This window comes from Podarcis vaucheri (assembly GCF_965113315.1).
Source record: "Podarcis vaucheri genome assembly, chromosome: 3".
NCBI classification, from domain to species: domain Eukaryota; kingdom Metazoa; phylum Chordata; class Lepidosauria; order Squamata; family Lacertidae; genus Podarcis; species Podarcis vaucheri.
The window spans coordinates 87,954,663-87,974,011 of NC_138761.1; the positions used below are offsets into that span (position 1 = coordinate 87,954,663).

General features: G+C 41.0%; 1 long non-coding RNA gene across 1 annotated transcript; it reads right to left on the bottom strand.

Moving 5' to 3' along the window:
• Window positions 1-15,793: 15,793 nt before the first annotated feature.
• LOC309529975 lies at window positions 15,794-18,984 on the bottom strand. The gene is made up of 2 exons (XR_014218573.1): window positions 18,241-18,984; window positions 15,794-16,234 (listed from the first exon to the last, which is right to left on the bottom strand). It is a non-coding gene; the product is annotated as an uncharacterized lncRNA (long non-coding RNA).
• Window positions 18,985-19,349: the final 365 nt, after the last annotated feature.

The window sequence follows — 19,349 nt, forward strand, 5'->3', positions numbered from 1 at the left end:
CACCATTTGAATAGCAATGCCCATGACTTTTGTGGGAGTACCCCCTCAAATTTTTTATTGGGGGTGAAGCCCCCTCGGCTCCTATGAGTTGGCTCCTATGGATTAAACTGATGTTCTGGATCCATTTCAATTTAGGTTTCAGCCTGGTTTTGGTACTTAAACCATCTTGGTCTCCGTGCGAGATTACCTATGTTGGAAGGGAGATGGGGCGTGTGGCTTTCTTGTGCTCTCTTAGACTTCCCAGTGGCCTTTGACACCATTGACCATGATATCCTTCTGAGATGGGAGTGGGGAGCACTGCTTTGTAGTGATTCCACTCCTACTTGGATGTTCATCTCAGAAGATGGTACTAGTAGATTTGATCTCATGGAATGTATGTTACGGGTTTGGTAGTCATCATCCCCATACTATTTAATATGTACAGTACATGAAACCACTGAGTGGGGCCATCTGCAGTTCTAGAGCATCTTATCAACAATGCGCAGATGACACACAACTTTATTTTTCCTTTTCATCTTCATCAGGTGTGATAGTGGGTGTCTGATTGCAGTAATGGACTGGACGAGAGTTATTAAGCTGAAGTTCAATTCAGACTAGTGCTGTTAGTGGATGGTGACTTGGCTCAGACCAATGGTGTTCAACCATTTATGGAGGGGTTTGCTCAGGTTTTGAACTTAGGAGTATTCATGAATATGCTAGTATCACTAGAGTCATGCATGGTCTTGGTGGTGCAGTGTACCTTTCAGCAGCTTGCACTGATTGTCCAGCTCTGCCATGTCTGAATGTGGATAACCTAGCATTAGTGATATGTGCTGTGCCTGGCGGAATAGATAATAGCATATTTCAGTACCAGTTTGAGACTACCTCTTGTCTCTGTTTTGCTTTCTTGTGTGGTGTTGCTCTCCTCTCTCTCTCTCTCTCTCTCTCTCTCTCTCTCTCTCTCTCTTTCAGGCACCAGTTTAATCAGCTTAATTCTTCTTTCCAAAAAGATTGGAACAAACCTGCCTTTAGAGTTTAACAAGATAGATTACAGCCAGGCATTGTACTGTGATGTTATAATCTATACCTTCAAAAGGGAGAAAAATCCAGGGGGATTTTCTAAATGGCAAGAGGGTTTAGTAAAATAGCACCATTCATCCCACCGAGCATTAAAACATTAGATTTGCTCTATTTAATTAAGCAACCTTATTCTGTCACATACCACTTCACAATCCTTCCGCTGCCTACAAAATGCAAACAGAGATCAACTATCAAGGAAAAGGACATTTTCTTTGAACACCAGAGGAGTTCGTTGAAGGGACTTACTTTGTCCCTTGTTTCTTGCTCATTAAAATACAAGCAGCAATTAACTAAGATAAAAGCTTGAGCATCATAGCAAAGAAAGGAAGTTAAAAGAGGGGCAATCATTCATTCCGCCTAATGGATTCTGCAAGGTGCTAATCTATATCCTATTTTTCAGTGTCCACCACTTTGTAGATTGCCACACTGTATGTGTGTGTCAGGAAAACTTATGGTCTCAGATGCTAGAGCCCCCTGTTTATTGAGTGAAACGGGGGCTGGCCTGTGCAGGAATGCTTGCCTCAAGCTATTGGGCTCTCAAAGCTGGCAAGCCTATGTCTTGGCAATAGGCCTGCCTTACATGAAAAGGGGATTGAATATTTTGGACCTGGCCGGGTTGTAGAATGGACTTCCTGCCACCTATCCCCCCCCCTAATTGGTCATCATGCCCAACTGCCCCATGGAGGCCAGCTGAGTTGCTACTCAGCTTGACACTAATGGCAACAGTGACCACTGGCTCTTTCTTACTGCCTGCAGACAATTAACAGGACAGACTTGTGGCTCCAGCATCAAAATGATTAAACCCTGCAATGTCTGAAGGAACTGGAACAATGGCAGTAGTGACATTGGGGTCTTTTTACCAGTTAGCTCCATGATAATAATACGCTTTCCAACTCCAAATGTCGCCATGAACATGATGAACATCTCTCTCACATGCACACAAAAATGTACTGTGCTTCCACACTAGTGGTGTCTATGGGTGCATAGTGGGTTATCTTTTACTTATATTGGATTTTTGGAGGTAAGAAGATTTTTTTATTGAGTACTTAAAATGCAAAAAGAAAGAAAGAGGCATTTTGATGAGAACAATGTTGTGTGGATGCTGTGAAAAAGTTTTGGAGGTGAGCAGCACTGATTCCACAATAAACTCCCACATGAAAGCACTCTAAATGGCAGCTGTTGCTTTATTCACTTTTGAATTGTGAATGTGAAATCTGCATTGGCCACAATGCTCATTTGCATACAAGCGAATCTCCTTTGATTTCCCTCCCTGCAACATAAATACAAAAACACAGGGCCAAAGCCTTATATTTGAGGAAAGCCTCTAGACTTGTAAGCTAAGTAAAACCAACATGTTAAAGGTGAAAGCTGTTTGGGGCAAGGGAGGTTTAATTGGTAGCAAACAGCACAGATTGGCATGAACCATGGAGTGGAAGCAAATTAGCATACAGTATTCTGCAACACCAGTGTATAGATGTCAGAAGTTTCATTTGACTCAGAATGAGAGCGAGTATGAATGCCTTTTAATTCTAGGGACTGGGGATTGGAAAAGGAGGAACCAGATTCAACTGGCATTCTTGGACACGAATATGATGTTGCTTTTTAAAAAGAAAAACACATTGCCTTTAGAGCTGTGGCTGGGTCACTGACTCTCTGCTAAGTTTGCAAAGTACCAAGATGCAATCTTGTGACGTGGAGTTATGTACCGTATGTTTAATTCCCATTACAATCTATAGTGTGTACACGCATTACATTTTCTCTGGCTATAATTCATAGGAGATGGACTGAAAAGTACAGAGGGGGACAATGTAGAAGTAGGAGAGAAGAAGAGTTACTATGTGGAGGAACCTTCCTGCGTTTTTGTAAAATATATACGAGGGCCTTCATACAAAGCTACTGGCAACCTAAGTTAAATGGGTTCTTAAAAATCACTTGAAAGGACAACCGTATATAGATCAAAATAAGGACATGAGATGTGTTAATGTTCCTTCGTTCTCAGCTACAGTGTATGCTGCTGTATTGTAACAGTGAGGAATCTGGAGAAGGAGGTACATTAAGTAAAGAATCATTTCTGCTTTCACTTATTATTGATCTTCCCGAGAGGCTCATGAACATTTATACAGGCAACAGGGATAATTGTGAACAGTCCCCAGCCTATCATGCCCAAATACCATCTGAAGTGAAGGTCACCTAAAACCTTTTTGATGGAGCAGGTGTTGTGCACCAAGGATGATGGGTGGAGGCAGAGGCACCAGGGGGGAAAGATGGCACCCTGTACTGCCTGCATAAGCTGCTGCTTTTTTCCCATTTATGAAAAGGTCACAAAGCAAAACATGTGCAGTCAAGACGATCGAGCTCCCCGGAGGCTCTTTTCTCTCTACACCTTAGGAATCAGGTTGCCTACGTCTCTCAACAGGTTCAATCCAGCTTCCAACATTTGATGCAGAACCACAGGGAAAATGTATCCATGCCTCTCACATCAGCATGCTGAAATGTCAAATGATTCATTTCTCAGCATGGAGAGAGAAGAATGCTTGGCATCAGCACTCAAGAATGCACTGCTTCACTGAGAAGCAAAATGGGGAATACTGGGCTCTTAACCTTATGGAACACTGTGTGCGCGAGAAAGAGAGAAAGATGGAGAGAGAAGGCTGCACAGATTCTTATTCTATATATGGTTTGTTCATAACAAGCACAAGATCTACTCTGTTTCACAATACGTATTATCAGGTGAAAGCATTTGCCTATCATTTCCCCCCTCCAAGCTTGCAGCACAGTGATGGCAAAACACACTAATTCAAACTCGCAGCTCACGAAATTCCAGCAGCAAGTCAATCGCCCTGGTTTTCATGCATGATCCACTTGCTTTTTCTTGGCATTTTGATGACGCCTTGACAGATATAACATAGTTTTAGAGAGGGAAATAATGTTAGGGCCTGCCAGTGAAAATGCATGTACACCTCTGATTAAATGGACTGGGAGTTGGGTATATTTTGCAGAGCCAGGGTCATCAACATTGGAATTTAAGGGGGAGGGAAACAACTGTTCATGGTTATGTAATGAAAAAAGCATTATATAAATTAAAGCTGTGCAAAAAAAAAAAAAAAGTGGTTAGGTTATGCCAGCAACTTGTTTCAACCCCTGACTCATGGAGAATTTTATGCCAGCCTGCCAGGCACAGTTGATTCCAGTGATTACCATTTTATTTCAAATGCAGTGTAGTACAATACTTTCTAAAATTACTTGCCTCTAAGATAGACTCAATTTACCCAAATCATATTTTTCTATCTACTGATAATTGTGCAACTGAATAAAATCCTACTCATGGTGGTCCTGTATTTTTTTAGTTTGCAAGGATTCAAACAAATCCATTTGTTCCCAAATTATTCCCAGTGCCTGCATTTTTGTTTTTAACAGATGGCTGAGCATATTAGAGAGGCATTTTTTTAAAAAAATCATATATAGGCTTCATTCATTCCAAATTATCTTCTAAGGGGGAAATGCCAACAGAAACAAATATTCTTGCCTTTTATATAGGAAGTTAGCAAAGACAAGAAGGCTCCCTCCAAAAAAATGGACATCTTGCCCAAATGTGAACAAAAAGAAACATAATTTTTGGCAAAAGAAATGCAACTGACAGTAAGGGATGTGAAAAAGGAATTCGTGCAGCAGAAGGAAATGGAATGCCATGCAAGCTCCTAAGCATCTGTATTCAACATTTGGAAGGGATATTCTTTTGTGCAATTAGTCAGAAAGAGAATACGACTAATCTGCTAATTTTCGTGGCGAATTGAGATTAACACCACGTTCTTATCTGAGGACCAGGATTATTCAATGTATTTTCAGAGAGGAGACTAATGTGTGCAGTTAAAGATGCTGCAAAACTATATAAGGCATAATATGAAATAAAACCTTAAGCAGTGCAAGAGAACCCTGGCAAGTGAAGAACAGGGATAGCAGAAAGAATTCAGAGCATCCTGAAAGCAATTATTCTAGAATAGCCCTCTGAAAAATGGCATTACTCCAGAGTAAGCCATCTGAGGAATGCAGCCAGTTTGTGGGTCACTTGGGTCATTATAATATCGTCAAACGGACCTTCCATTCTTCTTCTTTTTTTCAACTTGGTCTGAACAAGTGGCCGGCAAAAGTGAAGCTTTCAGTGCTGTGAAATATTCCATTCAAAAGAAACATTTAATGTTCTGCTTGCTCTTATTCCCCTGGGTGGCTGCAGCTGAATAGGCAATTTCTAAAATAGCATTGGCTTGATCTACCTACTTGCTCCCTGTGGCAACATTCATCAGTCAAACCCATTGGATAGCAGGAATCAAAATGCTGGCAAAAAAACCCTTACAAAAAAATTGCACGGCACTCAGAAGTGCTGAGGCTCTTCCGAAACAAGAAGAAATTAGGCCATCTATAGCCCTATGGTCAAGTGCCATGGAATCAGTCCTGAGTGATGCAATGGTTAGAGTGCTACAATGGGGCTCAAATCTATGTAAGAAACATGTGTATTGGGCACCCACACATGCTGCGAAGCACTCCATCTTCATTTTTCCAAGCATGCCTCTGGGCCCATGTAAGTAAACTGGCTGGTTTGCCTTATCTGAAGACGTGTGCATGCACACGAAAGCTCATCCAAGAACTAACTTTGTTGGTCTTTAAGGTGCTACTGGAAGGAATTTTTTTATTTTGACTATGGCAGACCAACACGGCTACCTATCTGTAACTGGTTTGCCTTAGTGATGCTCAAGCTATTTGCCCTCTGAGAACGGCACACCCACCTTTACACTGCACATCCTCTCTGTAGGTGGCACAGCATGGTCCAAATTGTGTAGATTCAATTGTGAATGGATTAATCTCAGAAGTGGCCCTAGAGATGTCCTATTGATCTCTTCCAATTTTGGGTTCACAAAGTATATGCAGGGAATTATAGGCAGTGCTGGACTAACATATTTGGCCACCTGAAGCCCATCCCCAGTGCCACCACCCAATAGGGCCAAGTATTTAAATAATGGTTCCTGCCTTCATCTCTTCCCACCTTATTTGGAAAACAACAACAACATCCCTTTCCCCAGCCACATGGCAGAGCCAGATCTGACTGTATAAGACAGAAAAAACTCTCCATCACAGGCGCCCTAACTTGGGAGCCATTTTCTTCAGTAGACGATGCCAGGGAAGACCTGTGTCAGGGTGCAAGGACACAAATACATCCTCATAGGAAATCATCCTTTCTTCCACGGATTTCTATCATCTTATAGAGCTCTCAGTTTCCTGGTTGTAGTTTATATTGTTGATGAATATTCTTAGAACCGGGGAATCAATATAATTTAAGCTTTTAAAACCTTGGTCGGCTGAGCTAATATAATTCTACATACGCTACAACAAAATGTCCTTGAGTATGCATCATTCTGTATCTTACATCGTTGCCAGTTAAATGGCTCCTGTGATTAAAATAATTAATGAACTTCACAGCCTCCTACTCTTTATGTCTTCCATAAAATGGATAACATTTATTTAGCACTCAAACTGTTAAAGAGTACAAATCTCATCCTTTGCTGGCAATTGAAATGAGGGTTTAAAAAGAACACTGATTCTTTTGTCTGTTGAGAACATGCTCAAGACTTTGACCTCCAAAACTCCATTAACTTTAAGTCAGATGCTTTTGCTACCCAACGAGCCTGCATTTAGAGCCCCTAAGTCGGTCTTACCCTCAACATTGTAAGCAGCAAGGGGTCCCATCACATGATACCAGTGTAAGATACCAGCAGTGTAAGAGCTGCTTTTCCTTGGCTTTCTCTCTTGTTCCAGAGATGTATGTGTACACTGTAGGGTAACCCGCCTCATATAGCCAGCATGTTTGAATCTAAGTAATGCATAAAGGGGTTAAAACCACAGAGTAAGCTGTCCTGCAAGGCTTTGCCTATGTCACTCCCCCTCACCTTGGGATGACATAGGTAACCAAGCCTTTGCTAGTCTCTCTTCTCCAGGTGAATTCAGTATATGAAGAGCTCTGAGCTGGTTGCTCCAGCCAGCTACATGGCTTTAACCATCCTTTTTGTTTCTTCCTTTCTTAAACCACAGATTTTGATCGGCAGTAAACATTAGCAAAAGCCTGAAAGGATAGCCATATTTTAAAATGGAGCCTACATATTTTTCCCAATCATCCTTATGTGAAATAGGAAGAATATACATATATATTTAGACAAGTTCCAACACACTTAGCCAATGTTTTTCTCTCACCCATTCTGCTATGTATATTTATAATCCTTTCCCCCAGTCTTTTTTCATCTACAGTGGTACCTCGGGTTAAGTACTTAATTTGTTCCGAAGGTCCGTTCTTAACCTGAAACTGTTCTTAACCTGAAGCACCACTTTAGCTAATGGGGTCTCCTGCTTCTGCTGCGCCGCCGGAGCACAATTTCTGTTCTCATCCTGAAGCAAAGTTCTTAACTCAAGGTGCTATTTCTGGGTTAGCGGAGTCTGTAACTTGAAGCGTATATAACCCGAAGCGTATGTTACCCGAGGTACCACTGTATTTCCTATTAAACGTTTTTTTGTTTACTTTAAATCAATATGACTATTTGGTTTTCTTTATCTCCCCGCCCATTTATGATGTTTCATTCTGAACATTTTGCTGAAGGAAGTACCGTAATCTAGAATCGCATATACTATAAAGCAGGCAGGTTTTATAATCTTCTTTTTCAATGAGCATTGATATTGGCATCTAGAAAGGAAGGCTGGCAAATACAGAATTTTAATGCACATCAAACCACAGGAATGTAATTTTTCTAACAAATTTCCTTCTTATTTAATGAAATTAAGTATGTACCTTAACTGAAACACCTTAGAATTGCATTCATCATTCTAAACGATATCACAATCCTACCTGAAAACATAAAGGAAGCTGCTCATATAAAGCACCCACTTTTCTTCAGGACTTTATAACCTAGGTTGCAAGTATCAGCTTTTCCTGTGGTCTTAATCACCACTTCTCCATCCTTGTGCAAGTTAATCATTCCACAACTTGCATTTTAAATCTAAGTTTTATACCATGGGTAGGCAAACTAAGGCCTGGTGGCCGAATCCGGCCCAATTGCCTTCTAAATCCGGTCCACAAATGGTCCAGGAATCAGCGTGTTTTTACATGAGTAGAATGTGTCCTTTTATTTAAAATGCATCTTTGGGTTATTTGTGGGGCATAGGAATTCGTTCATCCCCCCCAAAAAAAAATACAGTCCAGCCCCCCACAAGGTCTGAGGGACAATGGACCACCCCCCTGCTGAAATAGTTTGCTGACCTCTGTTTTATATCTTATATTTGGTATTTCACTTGATCTTTTATCTTCCTGTCGTTAGTATCCACATTGCCCTGGTTTACATGTGGAGACCATTCCATCTTCCCAATGTTCAAACCATAAAGGCAACTGGGGTCAAATACATGTTCCTCATCTCTTAATTACATCTTCACTCATCTCTTGTAAATATCTTCTATCATTTAATAATATTATTTCATTCAATTGGATCTTTGCTGCCAGCTGCCCAAAACATTGACCAGCACAACCTTGTTGTTTTAATACTTTTTCTACATTGTTAACTCAAAAGTGAGGTACTTCTAATGTGATTTCCTTCCTTTTGTGTTTTGTGTGTGTGCGTGCATGTGTGCAAATACACTTATTCTACTGCTTTTCAGCATGCTGACTTTTTTTGTTTCTTTGCTAACATTTGGTAATCTAGTCTGAGGTAGGTAGTTAATTAACATGATGTGACTAAATGGTTTGGCGTTTAGCAAGAGCAGAAAAGCAGTCCAAGATAAAAGGAGCTGTAGCTTTGTCAACTCTGACTTCTCAAGACCCAGATTCCTTTTTAGAAACAAAATCTGGTGGAGAAATGATCTCGCTTAATAAAACCTTCCTTCCTTCCTTTCATGAGCCAAGCATACAGGCTTCCATCAATTCCAGCTTAAACTAATTCTGAATTCTACATATGCACCTATTTCATTAAGATTGGCTATAGCTTGCCTGCATGGGAACACAAAAACACAAGTTTGTGTGATGATCTATGTGCACCTTGCACTCCCCCTCCACTTCTTGGTACTTCAAGGTGTTTTCTATATAGGAAATTTCTAACATTTTACTTAGCCCTAAATCAGGGACATTAACTGGACTAAGATACATTAGCCCCTGGTCTGGGGGAGACTCATGTCCCTCTCTGCTGTTCGCTTCAGTAATACCCATACACATTAAAACACACCATAGTTAACCAGACAACTAAAGATGGAAAGCGGCAATGATTAAAAATTCAGAAGGTAAAATTGCTCATCTTAGCAGTGCATTGGCAAGAATGTATGCCAAGGGAGAGGAGGGGAAATGCAATGAAAGAAGCTGTGAAAGTATCACATTGAAAAGCAAGGTGGTGACAATTGCATGCTGTAAATCTGTTCTGACTGCACCTGGAAGGCTGAATTCAGCTCACAGCACCAGATTGCCAGAAAGATTTCAGAAAAGAGTAGGATAACCTAGACTCATAAGGACACACTTGGAAAGGTAAATGAATTAAGCCTATATATTGCCAGGTAAGGAGTGGCTTGCAGCCGTTTTAAGGACAGGCTACCGACACCTGATACTACAAATACCTGTGCGTGTGTGTGTGTAGATGCAAAAGAGACTAAAGGAAAAGAAATGGAGTGAGACTGGAGAGTCAGTACCTGGTTTGGATTAGGTATATCCCTTTCCAACAACAATTTACCTTTCCCTGGGGCACAGAACAGAAGCAACTCTAAAACTGGATTTTATGGAAATCTAGCATGGTGAACAACCTTATCAGCATTGAGGGAAGCTAATGAGCTAATTTGAAAAATGATTTGCATGTCATTTGCAAAAACACGATGGATTTTAAGCCATTTTCGGTAGGCATGACTCATTTATTCTGCCACATTCCTGTTCTGGAACTGTTAGTCCTTGATATTCAAAGCTTATGGTTATATCCAAAGTAGTCCTGAGTAATGTCTCCCATCAGTCCAAGGGGCACCCCCACTTTCCTCCCCCTCTCCCCCCATCCATTCTAGGGATTCCCTTAACTCTCTGGAGCAGATTTGAGGAGAGGAGAGGGGGAAAGCCCTGTTGCGCACTGATGCATCCTTGCACTGATAGGATGCATTAGATGAATACCACCTCAGGGTTGCCACCTCATAAAGCTAAGGAGTTCTTCTTCTGAACAGTGCCTGGGAGCTCCACCCAAGTTTCTCAGAGCTCCCCAGAGGAAGAGCATTACATGTATAAATAGTAAAAGAACACAGTTTATGTGATAGATAAATAAATAACTCAATGCGCAAATTTCCGGAATATAGGAATTAGCATTTTCAGTTTCTCAGCCTAGCACAGGATGATAAAATGGGGGAGAACCCTGTGTTCCTTGGAGGACAGGCAGGATATAAATGTAATAATGTGAAGTTTCAAGTGACGTAACAAAAATAGGTAGCGGAAGGAAGAGAATGTGTAGTTTTGTAGCAGTACTACTTGAAATGTGTTTTCCTTAGCAGCAAATCTCTACAGACGAATTCTACAAGAGGATTTCCATTAGGCTCTGGTAACAAAAGCTGTGGCCTGCCTTGCATGTTGCACTAAGCCTTAGCTTAGGAGAAATCTGAGTTCTAAGAGATGAACTCACAGCTGCTTTGTTCCTCCCTGGTCCTCATTTGCTGCCATGCTTTACTGAGCCAAATTTGGCTTAGTGTGCCATCCAAACCCAGACTCAAGAGTAAGCTCTCTTGAGACTAACCATAAATTGTGACAAGCTTGTGGTTCGTCTAGGGAGGACATACTATAAACCTGAGTTTGGGCAACGCTAAGGTCAACCTTTGGTTTAGTGGAAGATGGTGCAGCAGCAGAAAAAACCAGGAAGAAAGGAAGAAAGTGGATGCCAGTTCCTCTGAGAGAGTCTGCACTTTGGTGCAAAACCAGACCTTGGCTTAGTGTGGCGTGGAAACCAGGCAAATTAGCATTTAACTGCAACTGTGGCATGAGTTTTTGCAGGATAGAGCATACTTCATCTGGACACATGTGGTTTTTGCTTTAACAACAAACTTTGTTCCTTCTTTTTTTGGGGAGGAATGCACAACCTTTCTGCTTTGTTCCTTCCTCTTCTCCTAAATTAGTCACGAAATCTTCCTAACCGGAAGGCTGTCACATGTAAACTGAACAGCAATTTGTATTTTTGAATGATCTCCTTGTTTTCCAGTTGTGCCTTGGGGAGGATTCCTATCGCTGTTTACTCTCCAGGCTGGAGATTGATGTGAGCAATCACATAGACCTCTCCTGGCCTGCATGCCAACAAGCACCCAAGCTTCCCTTTCTGCTTCTTTAGACTACCAACTATTAATTACCATTAATGGTAATGGTAACTACCATTACCAGATTTGTAGACTTGCTTCTGTCTTCTCTGAGATCTTGAACTGGGGGCATTAAGAGAATAACCAAATGGTTGACAGGCACAACTTGATATTTTCATCAGTAGCATCTGAGGTGCAAAGTCATGCACCCTCCCCTAAAGTTCACTTTTATTCAAGCTTGGGGCAAAATTGTCCTTTCAGATCTGCACCACAAATGTTAATTTGTAAATGCTTCTTTTCCTTCTGTGATCTCCCATTAATGTCAATGAGTTGTGTGTTTGCCAGTTTACAGAACAAACAGACCCAAATGAAATGCTCCATTAGATATCTTGATTCTCATGGTCAGATGCAACGTTATGACCAACTTGTGATGTTCTTGCATTCATCAGTGAAGACAGTTGCTAGAGTGTCCTTGTTAGAACAAAGATTTGTGATATTCAACGCAAGCCTGCCTAGTGGGCCTCTGTATGAAGGGTGATATTCAACTAAGTTTTATGCAGAGTAGACCCACTGAAATAAATGTACCTAACTTTGTCACCCTTGTTAGTTTTAGTGGGTCTCTGCTGAGTAAAACTTAGCTGAACCTGGGATAGCTCTGTTGGGAGAACATGAGACTTAATCTCAGGGTTGTGGGTTTGAGCCCAACATTGGGGAAAAGATTCCTGCATTTCAGGGGGTTGGACTAGATGACCCTCAAGATCCCTTCCAACTCTACAATCTATGATTCTGTGAATGCCAGCATAACTTGCTTCTATTTCCCAGAACACTTCCTTTGCCCCTAGCTGCCTTTGCTGTCCTGCCACAGCTCAGGACTCTACCCTGCCACTTCCTTTCATCAATGAATTTTCATTCCAAATCTGTTGGTGCCTCTTAAAGAGAGATATCCACATCACTGGATCAACAGTGAGCCTCCTTTTGTGATATGACAATTTCCTCTGGTGTAGTGTCAAATATCAAAGTGCAGGAGCTCATCATGGTACCCCCCATAGCTTTGCACAACAAGTCAAGTCCAAAAATGTAGACATCTGTTTTGATACATATATATATACGCACACCAAAGAGCAGCAGTATAGCAGTATATAACATAACATCCAGTTTATTAGGTTTAGCTGGCAATAATAGAATAATGAGCATTCACAGAGTGGTATAGTGGAATCCTGGGGAGACTTTGGCTTCACATCCCTAAACAACCATGTGTCATGACTGCACTCAGTGCTGCTGCTGATTGCATAGATTCTGTTCATAAAATACCTTGAAAAAGAAATTCAGCTGGCTGAAATGCAACATTTAGCTTTTGATTAGAAATGTAGACATCTTGCAGAAAGGTGTTAATTAGAAATGCTGACTTCTTGCACAGATCTTGAGCCAGCTGAAATCCAACCTTTAGCTTGTAATTAGAAATGCAGACAAATTCGCAAAGGGATGATACCCTTTAAACTGATAGCATGAAACAGGAACTCCATGAAAGAAGTCTGTTAGATACTTTCTTCATTCTGTGGCTTCCTCCATGCTAATTTGCCATAAACAACACTGAAACTTGAAAGCCTCATTATCACCTCATTCACCTGCCAGAGCAAGGGGAGCCCACAATTACTCCGGCAGCAGATTACATCATCACTCCTGCTCTAAAGAAGAAGAAAAGCCTCAGGGCTGCATCCCCACCTTCATTCCTGTTCCACTACAGCAGCAGTAATGTCCTCCTATCAAAACTGAAAAACATTTGGCAAAGAAACATGATAGTTCAAGTGCTAGTGTCTTAGTACGTGGAGTGCAAGATAAATAGATAGATGCAGCTATTACTACAAAATTGGCAAACATGTTTTGCATTACATCTAACATATGGGGCTCCAGACAGATGCAGAACTGGTAAGTGGGAGGATTCTGTTTTAACATAGATGCATTTTAGAGCATTTGGTGTGAAAAATGTTTGCATTGAATACAGTTTTTAAAAAAATAAAATTAAAAATAGCATATATCTAAAAAGATACAGGAGGAAGAAAAATTGCAGAGGTGGCCAGTGTCAAGTTCATAGATAATCTGGGTCTGACCAAATTTAAAGGACGTAGCTACATGAAAGCTTGTTGTTTCCATTTTACAGATGGGTTGCTGAGGCTGAAACTGAATGAGTTGCCCAAGGCCTCCGAGAAAGAGGTGAGTCTTACACCCAGAATGTTTAGATCCAACAGCTATTGCATAAAGCAATAGACATATATCCCTGTTGCATGGCAGGACTAAATATCTAAATGGTATCCCACAAAATTAAAAAAAACAAACACCCTCCTCTTGCATACTAGACTCCTATAAATAGGGAATTCTTTAAGCTCAAACATTTCATTCCCCATTTGCATTTTAGAATGGTATATTCCAGCCACATCTATATCGCACAGGGCTGTAAATTATGCCATTTTGTTGTTTGTCATCCACTACATCACACTGGCTGTAATTGCAGAATGAAAGGGGTATTGTGAGCTCATAAGCTGTAGACTGGATCTCTATTTAAGGGCACACTTCCCTCCTTACTACCATATGAGGAATAACCAGGGTTTGGACATTTGTTTTACAGTAATCTGGACATTTACACATAGGCCATCAAGAAAACAAATCCTGTTGAGAAGGTTGATCCTACTAGCATTGACATACATTTTGGAGAGGAATTTTTGCTAGCCCCTGGTGACTTTCCTGATTATTTATAGCAGTACTGAACACATAGCAGGCAAATTATGTTTATGCATAGAACAGAAATTCTAAAAACCTCTTCGGTTCCACCCCCTCCTTTATCAGCATGAAGCTCCCCTTAACAGTAATAGTCTGCTGCCCCCCAGGGGCAAGAAATAACATGTAGCCATGGTCTCTGTGTGACCTATATCAGTATCAAGCAGAAGTCTCTGATTCAGCCGTATGTACTGAGCTTCATCGTTAAGCAAACTCAGTTGTTCAGGGATATTGCCTGAGGTGTGTGTGTTTTTTTAATATGTTGCTATTAAATTGCATTGAAAGAAAGCTTGAAAGTTAGCATGGAAAGTTTGTGTTATTCTGACTTCATTTGGTGATATGCACGTTTATTAACTAATCTGTCTGCCTTGACAAAGCAAACCTTGGAATAGCATAATACATATGTATAGGGAAATTTACATGTTTACAGAAACAGCTATGCTGATGTCAAGAATCATCAAAAGGGTTCTTTGCTGCTAATGAGCATTCATTTGAGCAGTAATATATGTGCCTAAACAAAAAGGGATGCAATGGTTGTCATCGTTGCCCTTTTCCCTTTGCTGGTGAACAAATACTGCCCAGCTTAGGGGAAGGAAAGGTTGTTCATTAAAATACATGAGGCTAATCTACAACACAGTTGTGATACTTGTGACTATTCAAAAGTTCAGCTGCACGTCAGATCTGCTTTGCTAACACTCTTTCTCCAAAGGACAACTGAAAGTTAGAAACAACGCTCTGGAAGCCTGGAATGCAAAATGCCTTTTGTTTCAGCAGTTACCATTTCACAGCTGCATGTTTGTATTTGCCATATTTGCATCCTAACCTTCCACAAAGGAACACAAGGCAGCACGCAAGGGGTTATCCCATTTTATTCCATAACAACCCTGTGAGATGTTAACTTGCCCATGTCGTCTCAGGGATCTGAATCCAAGACAGTTGCTCTTTTCTTTCCTTTCTCTCTGACTCCCTTCCTTTCCATGACAATAATGTCATGTGCTAGCTTGCTCCAGGTTCAGATTTGTGCAACTGCAACCAATTCAAACCAAATAATTTGGACAGTTGCCATCTTAAAGTGTTTGGACATCCAGAAAGTTGCAGAATTATAAGACCATGTACTTGGGGTCAGGATCTGGGCCTGTGGTGCTGTGTATTTGTAAATGTGTCTATTTAGTGGCATCTATGCACCAGCTTAGGGACGCGGTTGGCGCTGTGGTCTAAACCACAGAGCCTAGGGCTTGCCAATCGGAAGGTCAGCAGTTTGAATCCCCGCAACAGGGCAGGAGCAGGGACCGAACAACGGGAGCTCAGCCCGTCACGGGGATTCGAACCGCCGACCTTCTGATCGGCTCTGTGGTTTAACCCACAATGCCAATAGGTACCTAACTGTAACCATACATAGGATTCCGTGCAGACTTTTAATTTATGTTTCTAATCCCAGTGCTTCTATACATTCTGGCACATATGTTCTATTAAAATTTTTCTTCTGAATGAAAGTGATGTTAGAAACATCTAGTTCTATCACTGATCTGGCAATCTTGCTTCACATAATACACGAAATGACTTTCATCTTAAACCAAATGCAATTTGCTAAAGTGTGGTACACAATGAAATTATGCAATAGACGTTAAAACATCCATCAATTTCAAATTTTTATTTGTTCAAAAAATTAAATTACAGGGGTGAACTCAGAGGAAAATACATTTCGGGAGGAAAGTACTTGTGATACAGGGAGTCCCCTCTTACATTAATTTTCATTTATGGTGAGATGAAGTTTGAAATTAGATTCAGATTGCAAATTACAGCTTCATACAGGCTCCCTGTTGCTTGCATTGAAATGCTTGGATTCCTGAAGATGAAACAATTTTGTTTCCTGTAATAAGGCTGCAAGAGCCATATGTCCCACTGGTAGAATAATAATAAGTGAAGTAAAGGAGACAGGCCTTTTTTATTCAACTTGGTAAACAGCCAGGATTATATTAAGCTAAAAAATCATGCATGGAAAGAGAATCTGTCATATAGCAGGCTTAAACTTAATCCTGAGTTTACAGATATCTTGTCTTTTCAGATTCCTCAGCACCTGATTAAAAAAAAAACAGGATTGAAATGCACAGAAGTGACTTGTCAATAGTGTGTTTTTGTGTGTGTGTTTTAAGACATTGATTACTTAGATTTCCACATGCTGTCAATATTTCCCCTTTCCTTATTCTAATTCTGGTTAATTTTTTATATTGGTGAAATGACTTGGTATCCATTTTAGAGAAATGTCTTTTCCTCAAAGGTTAGTTTGCCAAAAAATTACACTGTTTCAGCATTCAGTTAACTTGCTTGCAATAAATGCCTTGTAGACACACAGTTGCTTACAGTGTTTCATCTCTGGGAATATACTATGCACACAGTTGTTATAACTATTGGAACAGTTTGTGCCATTAGATAAATAAATAAATTGATATTTATATCCCATCTGTAACCAAGGTTTGCCGTTCATGGTTTGTCGGGAGCAAGACAAACTAGGATTTTGGATGCCACGCTAAGCCAAATAAATCTATGGCTTAGCTCACAGCAGAAGGACCAGGAGAGGAGCACAGCAGCTGCAATCTCCTGAAACTATCAGATTTGTCTGTCCGTGGTAAGGCATGATTTGGCTTACCATTATGTGCAAACCAGCTTGCTGTTGTGCTAAAAGCATGTAGTGGAATCCAGGCCCTTTTAACTCTTGGCTGAGTATAGAAACTTGGCTGTGTCAATTATTTAAACGTTCCAAAGGTTGAAGGACTGCCCCTTCCCTCCCACATTGCAGGCTATAGCTGATGGTTGCCCATCCTATCACAGGTACTGCACACATTGTTTTGGGAGGGGGAGGCATTTACTGTTTGGACTAGAGGATCCTTAAGGTCTCTTCCAACTCCACAGTGTTATGATTCTGTTCAGCAAAATCCCTTGGGCTGGCCCAGAACAGGTGACACAACAACATGCTTTGTCTCTGTCTTTAAAGCAGCCACAGTGCCTGCTTTAAAGTGAATGGAGAAAAGTTTTTTCTCCTTCTCTCATAATACTAGAACTCATGGACATCCAAGCTGAGTGTTGGAAGATTCAGGACAAAGAAAGAAAGAGTTTTAATCCCCATGAAGTGCATAGTTAATGTGCCCTCATAGCCACCAACCTAGGTGCCTTTAGGTAATGATTGAACAATTTCATAGAGGATAAGACTATCAATGCCTACTAGCCTGGATGGCTGCCTCCACAGTTGGAGGCAACAGTGCTTATGAATACCAGTTGCTGGAAACTATAGGAGGAGAGACTACTCTTGGGCTTGTGTCCTTCTTGCATGCTTCCTATACTAGGCATCTGGTTGGTCACTGTGAGAGCAGCAGGCTAGACTATTGAGAACTAGTAGTTCCAGCTTGTGCACAGGTTACGTCCTTTTGGAAACTGCCTAACCACTTTTGGCATAAGCCATTGGTTTGTGGGTTCTTTTGGATTATCCAGTTCCAAGGTCACCCATTCTTGCACCCACATGAAGATCACAGGTGCCACTTGGAAAGCAAAACAAGGGCCTCCATATTGCTGCATTTCAAAATGTGGAAGGCATACTAATATCTATTTGACCTCTTCTCCCCAAAGAGTTCTGGTATGTTGTGATACTTTGATCTGAAAAAGAGGATGGCTGAGGGCAAAATATAACATACAGACAGACCTCAGGGACGCGGTTGGCACTGTGGTATAAACCACTGAGCCTCTTGGGCTTGCCGATCAGAAGGTTGGCGGTTCAAATCCACACGACGGGGTGAGCTCCCGTTGCTCTGTACCAGCTCCTGCCAACCTAGCAGTTCAAAAGCATGCCAGTGCTGCGGCGGGAAGGTAAATGGTGTTTCCATGTGCTCTGGCACTTGTCACGGTCTTCCATGCACCAGAAGCAGTTTAGTCATGCTGGCCACAAACACCAGCTCCCTTGGCCTGAAAACGAGATGAGCGCCACAACCCCATAGTCGTCTTTGACTGGAGTTAACCATCCAGGGGTCCTTTACGTTTACCTTTACATTTACAGACAGACCCATATAAGCAATGAAACAAAAGTCTGCTTACCACTTGTCCTTGTTATCACTGCAATTTCAAGCAGAGAGAATCTGCCGCATCAATCAAAAGCTCTTATTTCCACCTCTGGAAGAAAGAGTTTCATGAAGCTAAATGCCACCTCCCACCACCCAGCTTCTACTTTAACTCAACTATTGTAGCTGTAAACGTGGCTGCTTGATATTTTCAGTTCTCCCATCATTTCCTGGGTTTAGCCATTACTCAGAAACAGGGCTAATGCACTAGATGTCTTAGCAAATTCATCACTCTTATTGTGTCTGCTTCTAGTCATATGGTCTGTAATAGATATTTCATATTTCACTTTCCTTTCTCTCTCTCCTATCTCTTTGTCCTTTCCTAATCACCATCCCCAACAATATTTGCCAGGAGGTACATTTCTCCAGCATACAGTTTCCTGTGGATTCTAGATTAGATACCATTTCTACCCCCTGATGTACTGTATTGTATACTGCTGACTTATGTAAACGACATTGTTGTAAACTGATAAGGCTTTGTATTCTGCTCTTGTATTCATCTCTACCTTCTCACTAATTTCTTGCTAAGGTACTGCCAAAGATTTCAGCTCTGTTTTATTTAACTCCTCAGGGCCCAAACAGCTGTTACAAGAGACACAGAATTGCCACTGCTCTGTATGTCTTCGTTCTCTTTCTTATAGCATCTAATATAAACAATGCGTAACATTATTGCACTGTGCTTCTCCCTCCACTGCTATCCAATGATGTAAGGAGGAGTAGGGAGATGCAAAGTGCAATTATATCAAGTTAGCATCAGACATTCCAAGAAACAGTCAAGTGACATCGTGTAGCAGCATCTCTGTTTCTCTTTTAATTGCTTATTCAGAACTCTGGAAAATAATTTAAAGTGTGTGATGTGCGCACAAGTCTGTTAAAAACAGATAGTGAGATACCATGTTACCAACAACCTGCAAAGACATTGTTGATGGGGATATGACATATTTCTTGTTATCATTATTGTGTTGGAAATGGCTGAGGCTAGATAAGACCTGCACAGCTTGTGAAGTCCATGCTATTTTTGCATTTAGTATTATCAGTTTTAGCAAAACTAAAGTCCTCCCCACCCAGCACAGATAAGGCACATTC